The following is an 11776-nucleotide window of genomic DNA, read 5'->3' as shown; positions in this document are numbered from 1 at the left end:
TGGACATTCTTGTGTCCCCACTTTCCCTTCATTTGGAATGCTCCTTCCTAAACTCTTCAGACCTCGACCTCGTGTGCATATTGTTTATTGAACAGAGCCATCTCTAGCCTTAGCAAGAGGATGAATGCACCTTGGTTCTCTCTCTCTCTCTCTCTCTCTCTCTCTCTCTCTCTCTCTCTCTCTCTCTCTCTCTCTCTCACACACACACACACACACACACACACACACGTTCGTGTGTTGTTTGATCAATATTTTTCTCCTCCATGGCTGCAAACTACAAAAAGGCAACCAAGTTCTTTTTGTTTTGTTTTGTTTTGTTTTTGCCTATCCTTGAATCCCTAATACATAGAAGTCTGCCAATAAATACTAGTAGATGTTTTGGCAAAAGTTAAGGCTGTGGATAAGAAAAGCAAGCAATGGAGCTGTGGGATCTGCTCTTAGAACTCATGCTGGACTTGGCAGCTCTGGAAGACTATGTTTGATTTCACGAGCTTGCTTCTCAATTTCTGCTTCCTTCATTCTGCCCTAGTCTACTTCAGAGAGCATACTGCTGTGGGAAAATGAGTCCAGAAGACTTCTCACCTGGCTTCAGGAAAGCCCCAGGGGCTGGAGTCCTCCTCTGTCCTCCCCTATATAGAGGGTGGGAGATCTCAAGAAAATGGGTGGGATTTGTGCCCAGCTTCCAGACCCTGGCATACCTCCAGTAGTGAACAACAGTGGCTGTCCTGGTTCCTACTGCCCTATTGCCTGGATCCCTGCCTGGCTGCTGTTCCAGGTGAGTTGCCCAGGGAACCATGAAAGACAGCTTTGCCTTGTCTCTCTAGAACAGGTGCCTTGAGCTTGCCAAAGCATCAAAGCCTGGTCTTCAGTGGGCTAGGACAACTACTTCCCTCAGGGAGGGAGCCAGAGAAGTAGAATCTCAGGAAGGAGGGGGAGAGGGGAGGCTAGGTGGAGAGTTGGGATCTCTGTAGATTAGCTCAACTCTGCAGCTTTTTTTTTCCTTGCTAAGGATGTCCTGACAGAAGAAAGGGACTCTTCATAGCTAGACCCCCCTGGGAACACCAGGAAGATGAATTTCACTGGGCAAATGGGAAATTGGCCATATCAGGTGTTGTTGAAAAGTAAATGGGGCCTGGCTGAGCGGGGAACCCTTTTCGTGAATTCAGAGCTCTGTGCTATTGTGAATCTGTGCTCTGCAATCAGATCTGAGGCCACAATACTAGTTGGTCCCCTCACCTGTCAGAGACCTTTCCTAGCAAGCTGGTGTCAGCACTTCCCTAAAATAAGGGTCAAAGTGATCAGGCCTACTTGAGCACACACACACTCACACACTTTCTGCAAACCGTAGAGCTGCTTGGCTTAAGGAGGGTTACTTCTGAGTAGTGTATCCAGCTTACTTAAATGATTGAGCACTGAGCAAGTCCCTTCCTAAAGTGAAAGTACATATTCAGTTATACTTTATAAATTCTCAAGGGCTACACCAATTTAAAAATATTCTCTCTGAGGACTGGTGGCTCACATCTATAATTCTAGATACTTAGGAGGCAGAGATTTGAGGACTGAAGTTCAGACCCAGCCTAATTAACACCAAAAAGCCAGAAGTAGAGCTGTCGTACCTCAAGAAGCAGAGCACTAGCCTTGGGCAATAAATCTCAGGAACAGTGCCCAGGCCACCGCCTCTTCCTCCTCCTCCTCCTCCTCCTCCTCCTCCTCCTCCTCCTCCTCCTCCTCCTCCTCCTCCTCCTTCCCCTTCTTCCTCCTCCTTCTTTTTCATCTCTTCTTCTTTTTCTTCTTCGTCATCATCTTCTTCTTTCTCTTCCTCATCCTCTTCCTTCTCCTCCTCCACCTTCTCATTTTCCTCCTCTTCCTTCTTTTCAGCACTGAGATTTAAACTCAGGGTTTTATGCTTGGTAAATAGGCACCCTACATGTGCATAGCCTTTTTTGCTCTATTTTTGAGATATGGTGTCACTCTTTACCCTGGCTACGTGGAGCTTGATTTTCCTATTTGTGCTTCCTGCAATAAGTTGGATGACACCACTGTTCACACCACTGTGTCCAGCTATTGATTGAAATGATTTTTTGTTTCTTTTTAGATTTTATTTTGGGGGTAAGGTACAGAGGGGTTACAGTACATTCATCAGGTAGTGGGTACATTACTTCTTGAACATTGTTCTTCTTTCCCATGTTGAAATGATCTTTTTTGCCTTGACTGGTCTCTTACCTAAATAGGATTACAGGTGTGAACCACCACAACTTCCATTTTATCTCCCCCCCTTTCTTTCTTTTCTTTTCTTTCTTTTTTTTCCTCTTTCTTCTTTCTCTTTCTTTCTTCTTTCTTTCCTCTCTTTCATTTCATTCATGTATGCCAGTCCTGGGGCTTGAACTCAGGGACTGAACACTGTCCCTGAGCTTTTCTCCTCAAGGCTGAGCCTTTCTCCTCAAGGCTAGCATTCAACCACTTGAGCCACAGCTCCACTTCCAGTTTTTTTGGTAGTTAGCTGGAGACAAGAGTTTCATGGACTTTCCTTCCTAGTCTGGCTTTAAACCTCAACCCTTAGATGTCAGCCTCCTGAGATGTTAGGATTATAGAGCCATTAACTCCCAGCTCATGTTTGTTCTTTTTTTTCTTCTTCTTCTTCTTCTTTTTTTTTTGTAGGTCATGGGGCTTGAGCTCTGGGCCTGCGCATTGTCCCTGAACTCTTCATCTCAAGACTACCACTTTTCCCCTTGAGCCACAGCGCCACTTCTGGTTTTCCAGTAGCTAATTGGAGATAAAAGTCTCATAGACTTTCATTACTGGGCTGGCTTTGAACCACAATCCTCAGATCTCAGCTCCTGAGCAGCTAAGGTTACAGGCATAAGCCACCAGCACCCACATTTCATGTTATTTCTTATACAGGACAAAAAAAAACAACCACAAATTTCTTAGGCATAAATGAAAATTTTTGTTTTGTTCATTAAAATGTGCAGGGTCACTGGCTAGATCTAAGGACTCAAATGGTATCCTTGTGTCTGAGCTGAGTTCCTAATAGGCAGGCTCTTTTTCTCTTATAGTTGTCAGTGACTCTGAGCTTGCAACTTCTTGTCTTGGAAACCCTGCATTGTGTTAGATTTGAAGTAAGGAGCTATACCTTTGGCAATACCTGGGAAGGTAGAACGGCCACTCCTTAGAGCTCTCTGCACAACACCCCCACAACTTCATCTGGCAAGATGATCCTTCAAACAGTCACTGCAGGTACCAGATGGGTGTCCAGGACTTGGCACCTAGCCCTGAAGACTGTGATACTTCAGTAGCATAAAGCAAAGATTTTTCTGTCTTCCTTCAGATGGAATTCCGGGCATCACCTTGGCCTCAAAAAACAAGGCTGACGGCAGCTCTACTGGTGTTTTCCAAAGTTGGCTGCATCTTTTGGATCCACTCCTGTCAGCAGTGATTTGATTTCCTGGGATAAGGACAGATTTTTTTTTTTTTACCTCAAATCAGATAGCAAGAGAAGAGGGAAAGGAGGTTGGGGAGCGGGTGGGGGGGATGAAATCTCAGTATGGAAAGCAAGTGTCTGTTGGAGACCTAATAGGGAGGACACTTGGCTGGCTCTGAGTCTAGCTCACTCCTTGCTTATTGTGGAACATTGTCAAGTAAAACAGTCTCCTCTGAGCCTCAGTTCACTCATCTTTCAGGGATTTGTGAGGTTCATTAATATGATATGTAGCAAGGCACTGATGGCTCATGCCTATAATCCCAGCTCCTCAGGAAGGTAAGATCTAAGTATTGTGGTTCAAAGCTATCCTGAGCAGAAAAGTCCATGAGACTTTTTGAATTCTACAAAAGTCTGCAGTTAACCAGCACAAAGCTGTAAGTGAAGGTGTGGCTCAAATGGTAGAGAGCCAGCCTAGAGCTATAAAGTAAAGTGAAAGCATGAGGCCATGAGTTCAAGCCTTAGTAAAAATAAAATTAAAAAAAATTTAGGCCAAATGCAGTAGTTCATATCTGTAATCTTAGCTGAGATCTGAGGATGGAGGATCAAAGCCAGCCCAGCCCCCCCCCCTTTTTTTTACCAGTCCTAGGGCTTGGGCTCAGGGCCTGAGCACTGTCCTTGGGCTTTCTCAATGCTAGAGCTCTACCACTAGAGCCACATCACCACTTTTGGCTTTTTCTATGTGTATGGTATCAAGGAATTGAACCTGGGTCTTCGTTCATGCTAGGCAAGCACTCTACCACTAGGCCAAACTCCCAGCCCAAAGACCCTAAGGCTTTTTATCTCCAATTAATCAGTAGAAAAAGGAAGAGGGGCTGTGGCTCAAGGGGTAGCCTTGAGCTAAAGAGCTCAGGGACAGACAGCATCAGGCCCAGAGTTCAAGCACCATGATCAGACAAAAATAATTTTTAAAAGATAATACATAGAATACAGAATGGACCCTCAATAAATATGAGTCCTGTTTTTTCCTCATCTTCTTCAACTCATGTGTGGAATCCAAAACCAGAGTGGTCCTCTTGAGAACCTGTGAGAGCTGTGAGATGACAAGCCTGTGAGAATTCAGGGATTCCCAGGCTTGATTCACCCACCACGCAGCTCTCCATCAGCCCCTGTCACAGTGGGCACAGCCAGCCAGGCTGCTCACAGGGCACCCACTGCCTATCTGGGATCACTGACTCCACCTTCTTCTCCCACAGAAGCCTGCCAGGAGGGTGTAATTATGAGAGGCTAGTGGTCCTCACAGAGTCTGGGAAAATGCAGTAAAGATACACCAATGCACTGTGTAGAAGAGGTGTGGATTCCCAGGCATGTAGACAGAAACACATATTCACTCTTAGAGTTCACCTGTCCAGTTTACACACAGCTCTACATTGCCCAGAAAGAAAAGTCATTCTTAGCTTTAAACACACACACACACACACACACACACACACAGAGATTGGATTCAGGCCTAGTACTTGCTAGGCAAGCACTCTACTACTTGGCTCCAGTCCTAGGGCTTGAACTCAGGGCCTGAGCACTGTCCTTGGGTTTTCTCAAGGGTAGCACTCTACCACCTGAACTACAGCACCACTTCTGGCTTTTTCTATGTATGTGGTACTGAGGAATTGAACCAGGGTCTTCGTGAATGCTAGGCAAGCACTCTACCACTAGGCCAAACTCCCAGCCCCTAGTTACTTATTTTTAAGAAAAGGTCTGTGTCTTTGTCTAGGCTAACTATAAACTATGATTCTCTAGATCTCTGTCTCCTTAGTGGTTATATTACAAAAGTGAGCCACTATGTCCACCTTAACATTTTTTTATTTTGAAACAATTTCCAAGTTGCAAAAATAAAAATACTACAATAAATTCATATAATACTTTTACCCAGATAACCTGTTATTGACATTTTATTCCATTTGCTATATCATTTTGTTACCCTAAAACATACACACACAGGATAAATTATTTGAGGATAAATTATATAACTCTAACTCTTTTAACTAATAATTCATGTTGTGCTAAGAGTAGAGATTTTTTCTTATGTAACCAAAGTACAGATATAAATTTCATAAATTTACATCGATATAGTATTTTTATCTAAATTACTATTCATGTTCCAATTTTTGTAAGTTAATATGAAGAAGTCCTTTATAGTACATTCCTTCAGTACTGGATCCAAAATACCATCAGGTAAAATATTTGATTGTTGTGTCTTTCAGTGGTTACTGTTTTATTGTGACATACTATATATATGTGCGTGTGTGTGAGAGAGTGGTATTCTACATTTACTTTATGTGCACAGTTTTATGACTTAAAAAAAAATACATTCACAAGCCAGGTGTGGGTGATTCACTCCAGTAATCCTAGATACTCAAGAGGCTGAGATCTGAGTATCTCAGTTCAAAGTCAGAGACTCATATTCAATTAAGCACCAAAATGACACCCTGCAAGTGGAGCTGTACCTCAAGTGATAGAGCACTAGTCTTCAACAAAAAAGCTCAGGGGCAGTGCCCATGCCCTGGGTTCATGTTCCAGGGCCAACACACAAAAAATAATTCACAGAGCTACACAACCATCACCATAATCAATTTAATATTTTCCCAATACTGCAAAACAAACTTACATTCTTGAGCCCTTGACAACTCTTCTGTCTCTATGAGTTTACCTCGACATTTTTTTTCATTACTGGAATTATATGGTGTGCCATGTTTTGCAACTTGCTCCTTTTACTTAGCATAATGCTTCCAAAGTTCATCTATATTATAGCATGCATCAGCCATTTATCAGCTGATGGTCATTTGTTTCTGTTTTGTTTTTCCTTAAAAAGAAAATGTATCCCAGCCGAGTGCAATGGCTTATGCCTGCAATCCTAGCTACTCAGAAGGCTAAGATCTGAGGATCGCCGATCAAAGCCAACCTGGGCAATTAAAGACCATGAGACTTTTATCTCCAATTAATCACTAGAAAAGGGCAAGTGGGGCTGTGGTTCAAGGCGTAGGGTGGTAGCCTTGAGCTGAAGAGCTTCAGGGACAGCACCCAGGCCGAGACCCACCAAAAAAATTATATCCCAGTCTGGCCTCAAATTCACCATCATCCTACTTCCGGTTCCCAAATCCCCTTCTTCTGGGATTAATTGGATTACAAGTGTGATTCATGGGATTACAATTATGTGCCATTATACCTATCTTGTTCCTACCTTTTACCTATTGTAACAAATGTAGCTGGAAACATTCATGTATATGCCCTTTTGTGCTCATCCATGCATCTCTCTTGGAATAGAATTACTAGATCACGTGCTAGTTCTATGTTTAATCCTTTGAGGAGCTCACAGACTGCTTTCCAAAGCTGCCCAATTCTATCTCTCTTGAAGTAGTATTTGAGGGTTCCATTTCTCCAAGTCTTAGCAGCAATCTTTTGGATTGTAACCATCTAAGTAATGACGAAGCTGCATCTCATAAAGATATTAAGCATCTTTTCAGGTTTCTACTGGCTATTTATCTCCTTTAGGAAATATCTATTCAGATCTTTTATTTTAAAATTGGCTTTTCTATTTGGTTATTTGAAATTGGATAGGGAAGGGGGAAAACAAGATGAGGGGAGGGGGTGGGGGGGGAAATGGGGACCAAGACATGTGAAAGGGTATCAATGTATGTGAATTAATGCACCTTCTATCTGGCAAATATCATGTAACCCTTCTATTAATTACAATAAAATATATGAAAAAATAAATAAAATAGACTTTTCTGCTGTGGGCCAATGGTTCACACCAGAAATCCTAGCTACTCAGATGGCAGAGATCTGAGGATTGTGATTGGAAGCCAGCCAGGGCAGGAATGTCTGTAAGGCTTTTACCTCCATTTAACCACTAAGAAGCTGAATATGGAGCTGTGGCTCAAGTGGTAGAACACTAGTGTTGAGCAGAGAAAGCTAAAGGACAGAGCCAGACTCTGAGTTCAATCCTCAGGACCAGCACAAAAATAAAATACTCTTCTTATTAAATTGTATTAATCCTTTGTATATTTTAATAATAAGTACCATCACATATATGACTTACATAGACTTTTTCCCCACTTTGCAGATTGAGTTTTTCCACTTTCTTGAAGGACAAATGATAATTTTATTGATGTGTAAATTGCTTTCAACATCATCATTTTTTCCCTTTGACATAGGGTGATCTCACTATGTACAATGATCCCTCACCTGCCACTGGAGTTACATTTCAGAGACTCCCACAATAGGTGAAAATCTGTAAAGGAGCAATGTTATATCATTGTCCCTTGCTATATTACAGTTTACAGTTTACAGACAGTGGTCAGACCTACCCTGGCCAGTCCTCATGTTTCAGAAATAGGCTTTAGGCTGGGCATAATGGCACAAGTCTGTAATCTTAGCACTTGGGTCACTGAGGCAAGAGGATCTCAAGCTCAAGGCTAGCCTGGGATACATAGTGAGACTCTGTCTCAAAAAATTAGGATGAGAGTGTTTGTCAAGCTGTAGAACACCTGATTAGCAAGCACAAGAAGCCTGAATTGAAACCCTAGAAACATTCAATTTATTTTTTGGCTTACTAACCACAAGAAGTTATGAAAATTACTTTCATCCAGCTAAAATGAATGTCTTCATTGACCTTACCTTCATGGAAAGGAGCCAGAAGTTGGACTTGGTGTGGAAACATCCAGTTTGAAACAGAATTTTGAGGACTTTACTGCCTGATTGGCTTTGTAGCTCAATCCTCCAGATCTCAGCCTCTTGAGTAGCTAGTATTATATGCTGTGACCCATTTTGACTCAACCTACCCTAGTGCCTAGACCTTAAAAAAGAAAAAAAAAAAAGGAATGAGTATAGTTAGTGTGTGTGTGTGTGTGTGAGAGAGAGAGAGAGAGAGAGAGAGAGAGAGAGAGAGAGAGAGAGAGAGAGAGAGAGAGAGAGGCAGATTCACAGTATTGTTGATAGTTTGAAACCACTTAAATCCATATCTCCCTGGTCATTTGCTTTTAGGCTAAGCAGAGGAAAGAAAATATCTGAACAGACACTCTCCCAGGGCTAAAGAAACATGCAATAAGTCAGTTGTCAAGTGAAGTGGCAGCTCTGGTCCTCAGTGCCTCATTTGGTAACATTTTGTTTTGAATCATGGGTATGTAAGCTCCTAGGCAATGAATGGGATTGATGATTTTAAAAATGGGAGAGCCAGATGTGGTGGCTCACACCTATAACCCTAGCTACTCAGGAGGCTGAGATCTGAAGCTCAAGGTTTCAAAGACAGCCTGAGCACAAAAGAACCTGAGACTCTTATCTCCAATTTACCCCTAGAAAAAGGGAAGTGGGGCTTGGCTCAAGGGTCCAGGCCCAGGGGTAGGGAGGTAGCCTTCAGCTGAAGAGCTCAGGGACAGCACCCAGGTTGAGTTCAAGCCCCATGACCCACCAAAAAAAAAAAAGTCAACTCCACTTCACTACCAGCAGGTGGCGCAGATTCTAAGAATTACTCATTCACTAACACCTTGGTCAGCCTAATGGGTCAGGCAATGTTAAACTCTTGCTAGTTGAGTAAAGGAGCTTGGCCAGGGTCTGGGCTGCCTGACTTGGTTTGGAGGAACCTTAGAGGAGCATACATTCATGGTTCCAATGATAAGTTCACCCTATCCAAAGTAGCCACTGGCACCACTTCATTTTGTTAATCCTTAAATCTCTACTTTCTTTTTTTTTTTTTTTTTGCCAGTCCTGGGTTTGAGCTCAGGGCCTGAGCACTGTTCTTGGACTTTCTCAAGGCTAGAGCTCTACCACTTGAGCCTCAGCACCACTTCCGGCTTTTTTCTATGTATGTGGTCCAAGGAATCGAACCCGGGTCTTCATGCATGCTAGGCAAGCACTTTAACCACTAGGCCAAACTCCCGGCCCCAAATCTCTACTTTCTTTATAACACTTAATACTGCTTAACTTTTTATTTATTTTCAGAGTTTTTTCTTTTTCTTTTTGTTGTTGTTGTTGGGATAATGTATAGAGGGGTTACAGTTACATTGGTTAGGTAGTAGGTGCATTATTTCTCACACATTGATACCCCTTCTCATGCTTTTGTCCGTTTCCTTCCCCCACCCCCTCCCAATAATCTTGTTTTCCCCCTTCCCTTTCCTATTTCAAATAAACAAACATATATACAATATGCCAGGTAACAAAGTCAGATACAGTAACAATATGAGATTAACTATAAGGGCAAAAAAAAGAGAAGAGAAATAACATAGTACATTAAGAACAACAATCACACAAGATGAAGCTCTTGTTTCCATACCCTAGAGTTCATTTAGTCTCAACTTTTATGACCTTATATACATAGGTTTTGAGCTATTGCAATCCTCAGCTACGAAAATCCTAGATGTGTACTAATTATTACAAATGAAGGAAACCATTGGGCCTATGTTCCTTTGGGTCTGGCTTACTTAATACTGCTTAGCTTTATATCATACAGTTATTTGTTTATGCAAATGCAATTGAAATTCCACAGGGACTTTATTTTGCTTCTTGCTGATTCCCAACTCCTACAATGTCTAGCACTTACTGGGTCCTCAGTGAATAAATGTTAGTAAACATATAGCAGAAAATTATTAGTAAGAACTTTGGTCTTACTCCTTAGGGGATCATCTGAAAACCAAGGAATGCTGTGTTAACTGTGATTGTTTAGAGTAGGTGGACATGCCTGTGAGTTTGAGTGGTTTAATTTCCTAAGTCTATTTTGATCTTGCTGCTTTCACTGGGAGGAAATCTCCATAACTGCATGGCTACATCACTACCTTCCATCACTGGAGCAGCGTTCCCAGACACTCCTGATGGGATGAGGGCCATGAGATGTCAGGCTTCCTCTACTTGATGAGGAACCACTTGACCTCAATTGATCCTTTTGCCTGCCCAACACTGCCTAGGAGGGGTATAGAAATAAGCAAGGCGTTGAGGACCATCCCCCTGCAGGGAAAGAAGCAGAGATGGGCAGAGTCCTAGTGAGAGGTTCAAGAAGATTGCAGCTGGGCCTGGCAGGGGACCCCTGAGCTTCCCCCAGCACAGGCCTAGCAGCTGTAAACAGCTGCAGTAGGCAACAGAAAGATGTGCCAGAGGTCAAGGGAGCCTTTGCTTCACATGGTACAGTGAGAACAATGCCTTTCCAAGTGATCACATGACATTTGAAAGTCACCTGCAAACCTGAATCCAGTGAGTGCCTACAGACTACGCACTTAACAGCTCAGAGGATGACTCAGAGGAAGCAATTTTCCCAAGTGAAGATAATCATGGGTAAGTGTGAAAAGGCAGACTCTTTCATTAGCATTGGAAGCTCAGGGGAAATGGTGCTAAATCCATAGATACAGCACTTTAGTAAGCTGCCAGAACAATATCCACAGCTGGAAGGAAGGGCGGGCCCAGCTTCCACCCTCACAAAGGCTCCCCCACAGAACTGTGTCTCCTGGAGGGAGGTGGAAGCTCAGCTCTGGCTCTTCCTGTTTCCTTCATCAGAAGATCCACAAAACCCTGGGCTCCTGTGCTACACAGGAAATCTAGAATTCAGATTCATTAATCTCTTCCTTCCTTCCTTTCAGTCCTGCAGCTTAAACTCAGGGCATGAGTGCTGTCTCTGAGCCTTTGTGCTCAAAACTAGTGTTTTACCACTTGAGCCACGGCTCCATGTCTTTCAGACTTTTCCTGCCCAGGTTGGCTTTGAACCTTGATCCTCAGATCTCAGCTTCCTGAGTAGCAAGGATTACAGACATAAGCCATTGACACCCAGCTTCCCTGATCTTTTTTTGTTGATCATGGGCTTGGGCGCTGTCTCTGAGCTCTTCAGCTCAAGGCTAGTGCTCTACCACTTGAACCACTATGCCACTTCTGGTTTTCTAATGGTTAATTGGAGACAAGAGTCCCATGGGCTTTCCTGACTCTGGGCTGGTTTTGAACCATAGTCCTCAGATCTCAGCATCCTGAGTAGCTAGGATTACAGGCCTGAGCCACCAGTGACTGAGTCCTGGTCTTTTATCTATGACAATCCTCTCTTATCCTTGGGGTATATGTCCCTAGATGTCACACAGATGTGATAGCCACAGTGGCAAACCCTATGGAAGTGATGTTTCTCCCCATTCCTAAGACCTACATATCTATGTTGACGTTTACTTTATAAATGAAGACCTTAACATCATAAACTAAGAGTAAAATAGAACAATGATAGTAATAAAACTTATTTTAGAGCCATTCATGATTTCTGGAATTTTCTATTTGATATTTGGGGACCTGGGGAGAATGTGATAAGAGGACCACTGTGCTTTTCTCAGGTGACCTTCAACC

Source organism: Megascapheus bottae, chromosome 16 (assembly GCF_031878675.1).
Source record: "Megascapheus bottae isolate mThoBot1 chromosome 16, mThoBot2.hap1, whole genome shotgun sequence".
NCBI classification, from domain to species: domain Eukaryota; kingdom Metazoa; phylum Chordata; class Mammalia; order Rodentia; family Geomyidae; genus Megascapheus; species Megascapheus bottae.
This window is presented reverse-complemented; position numbering follows the sequence as displayed.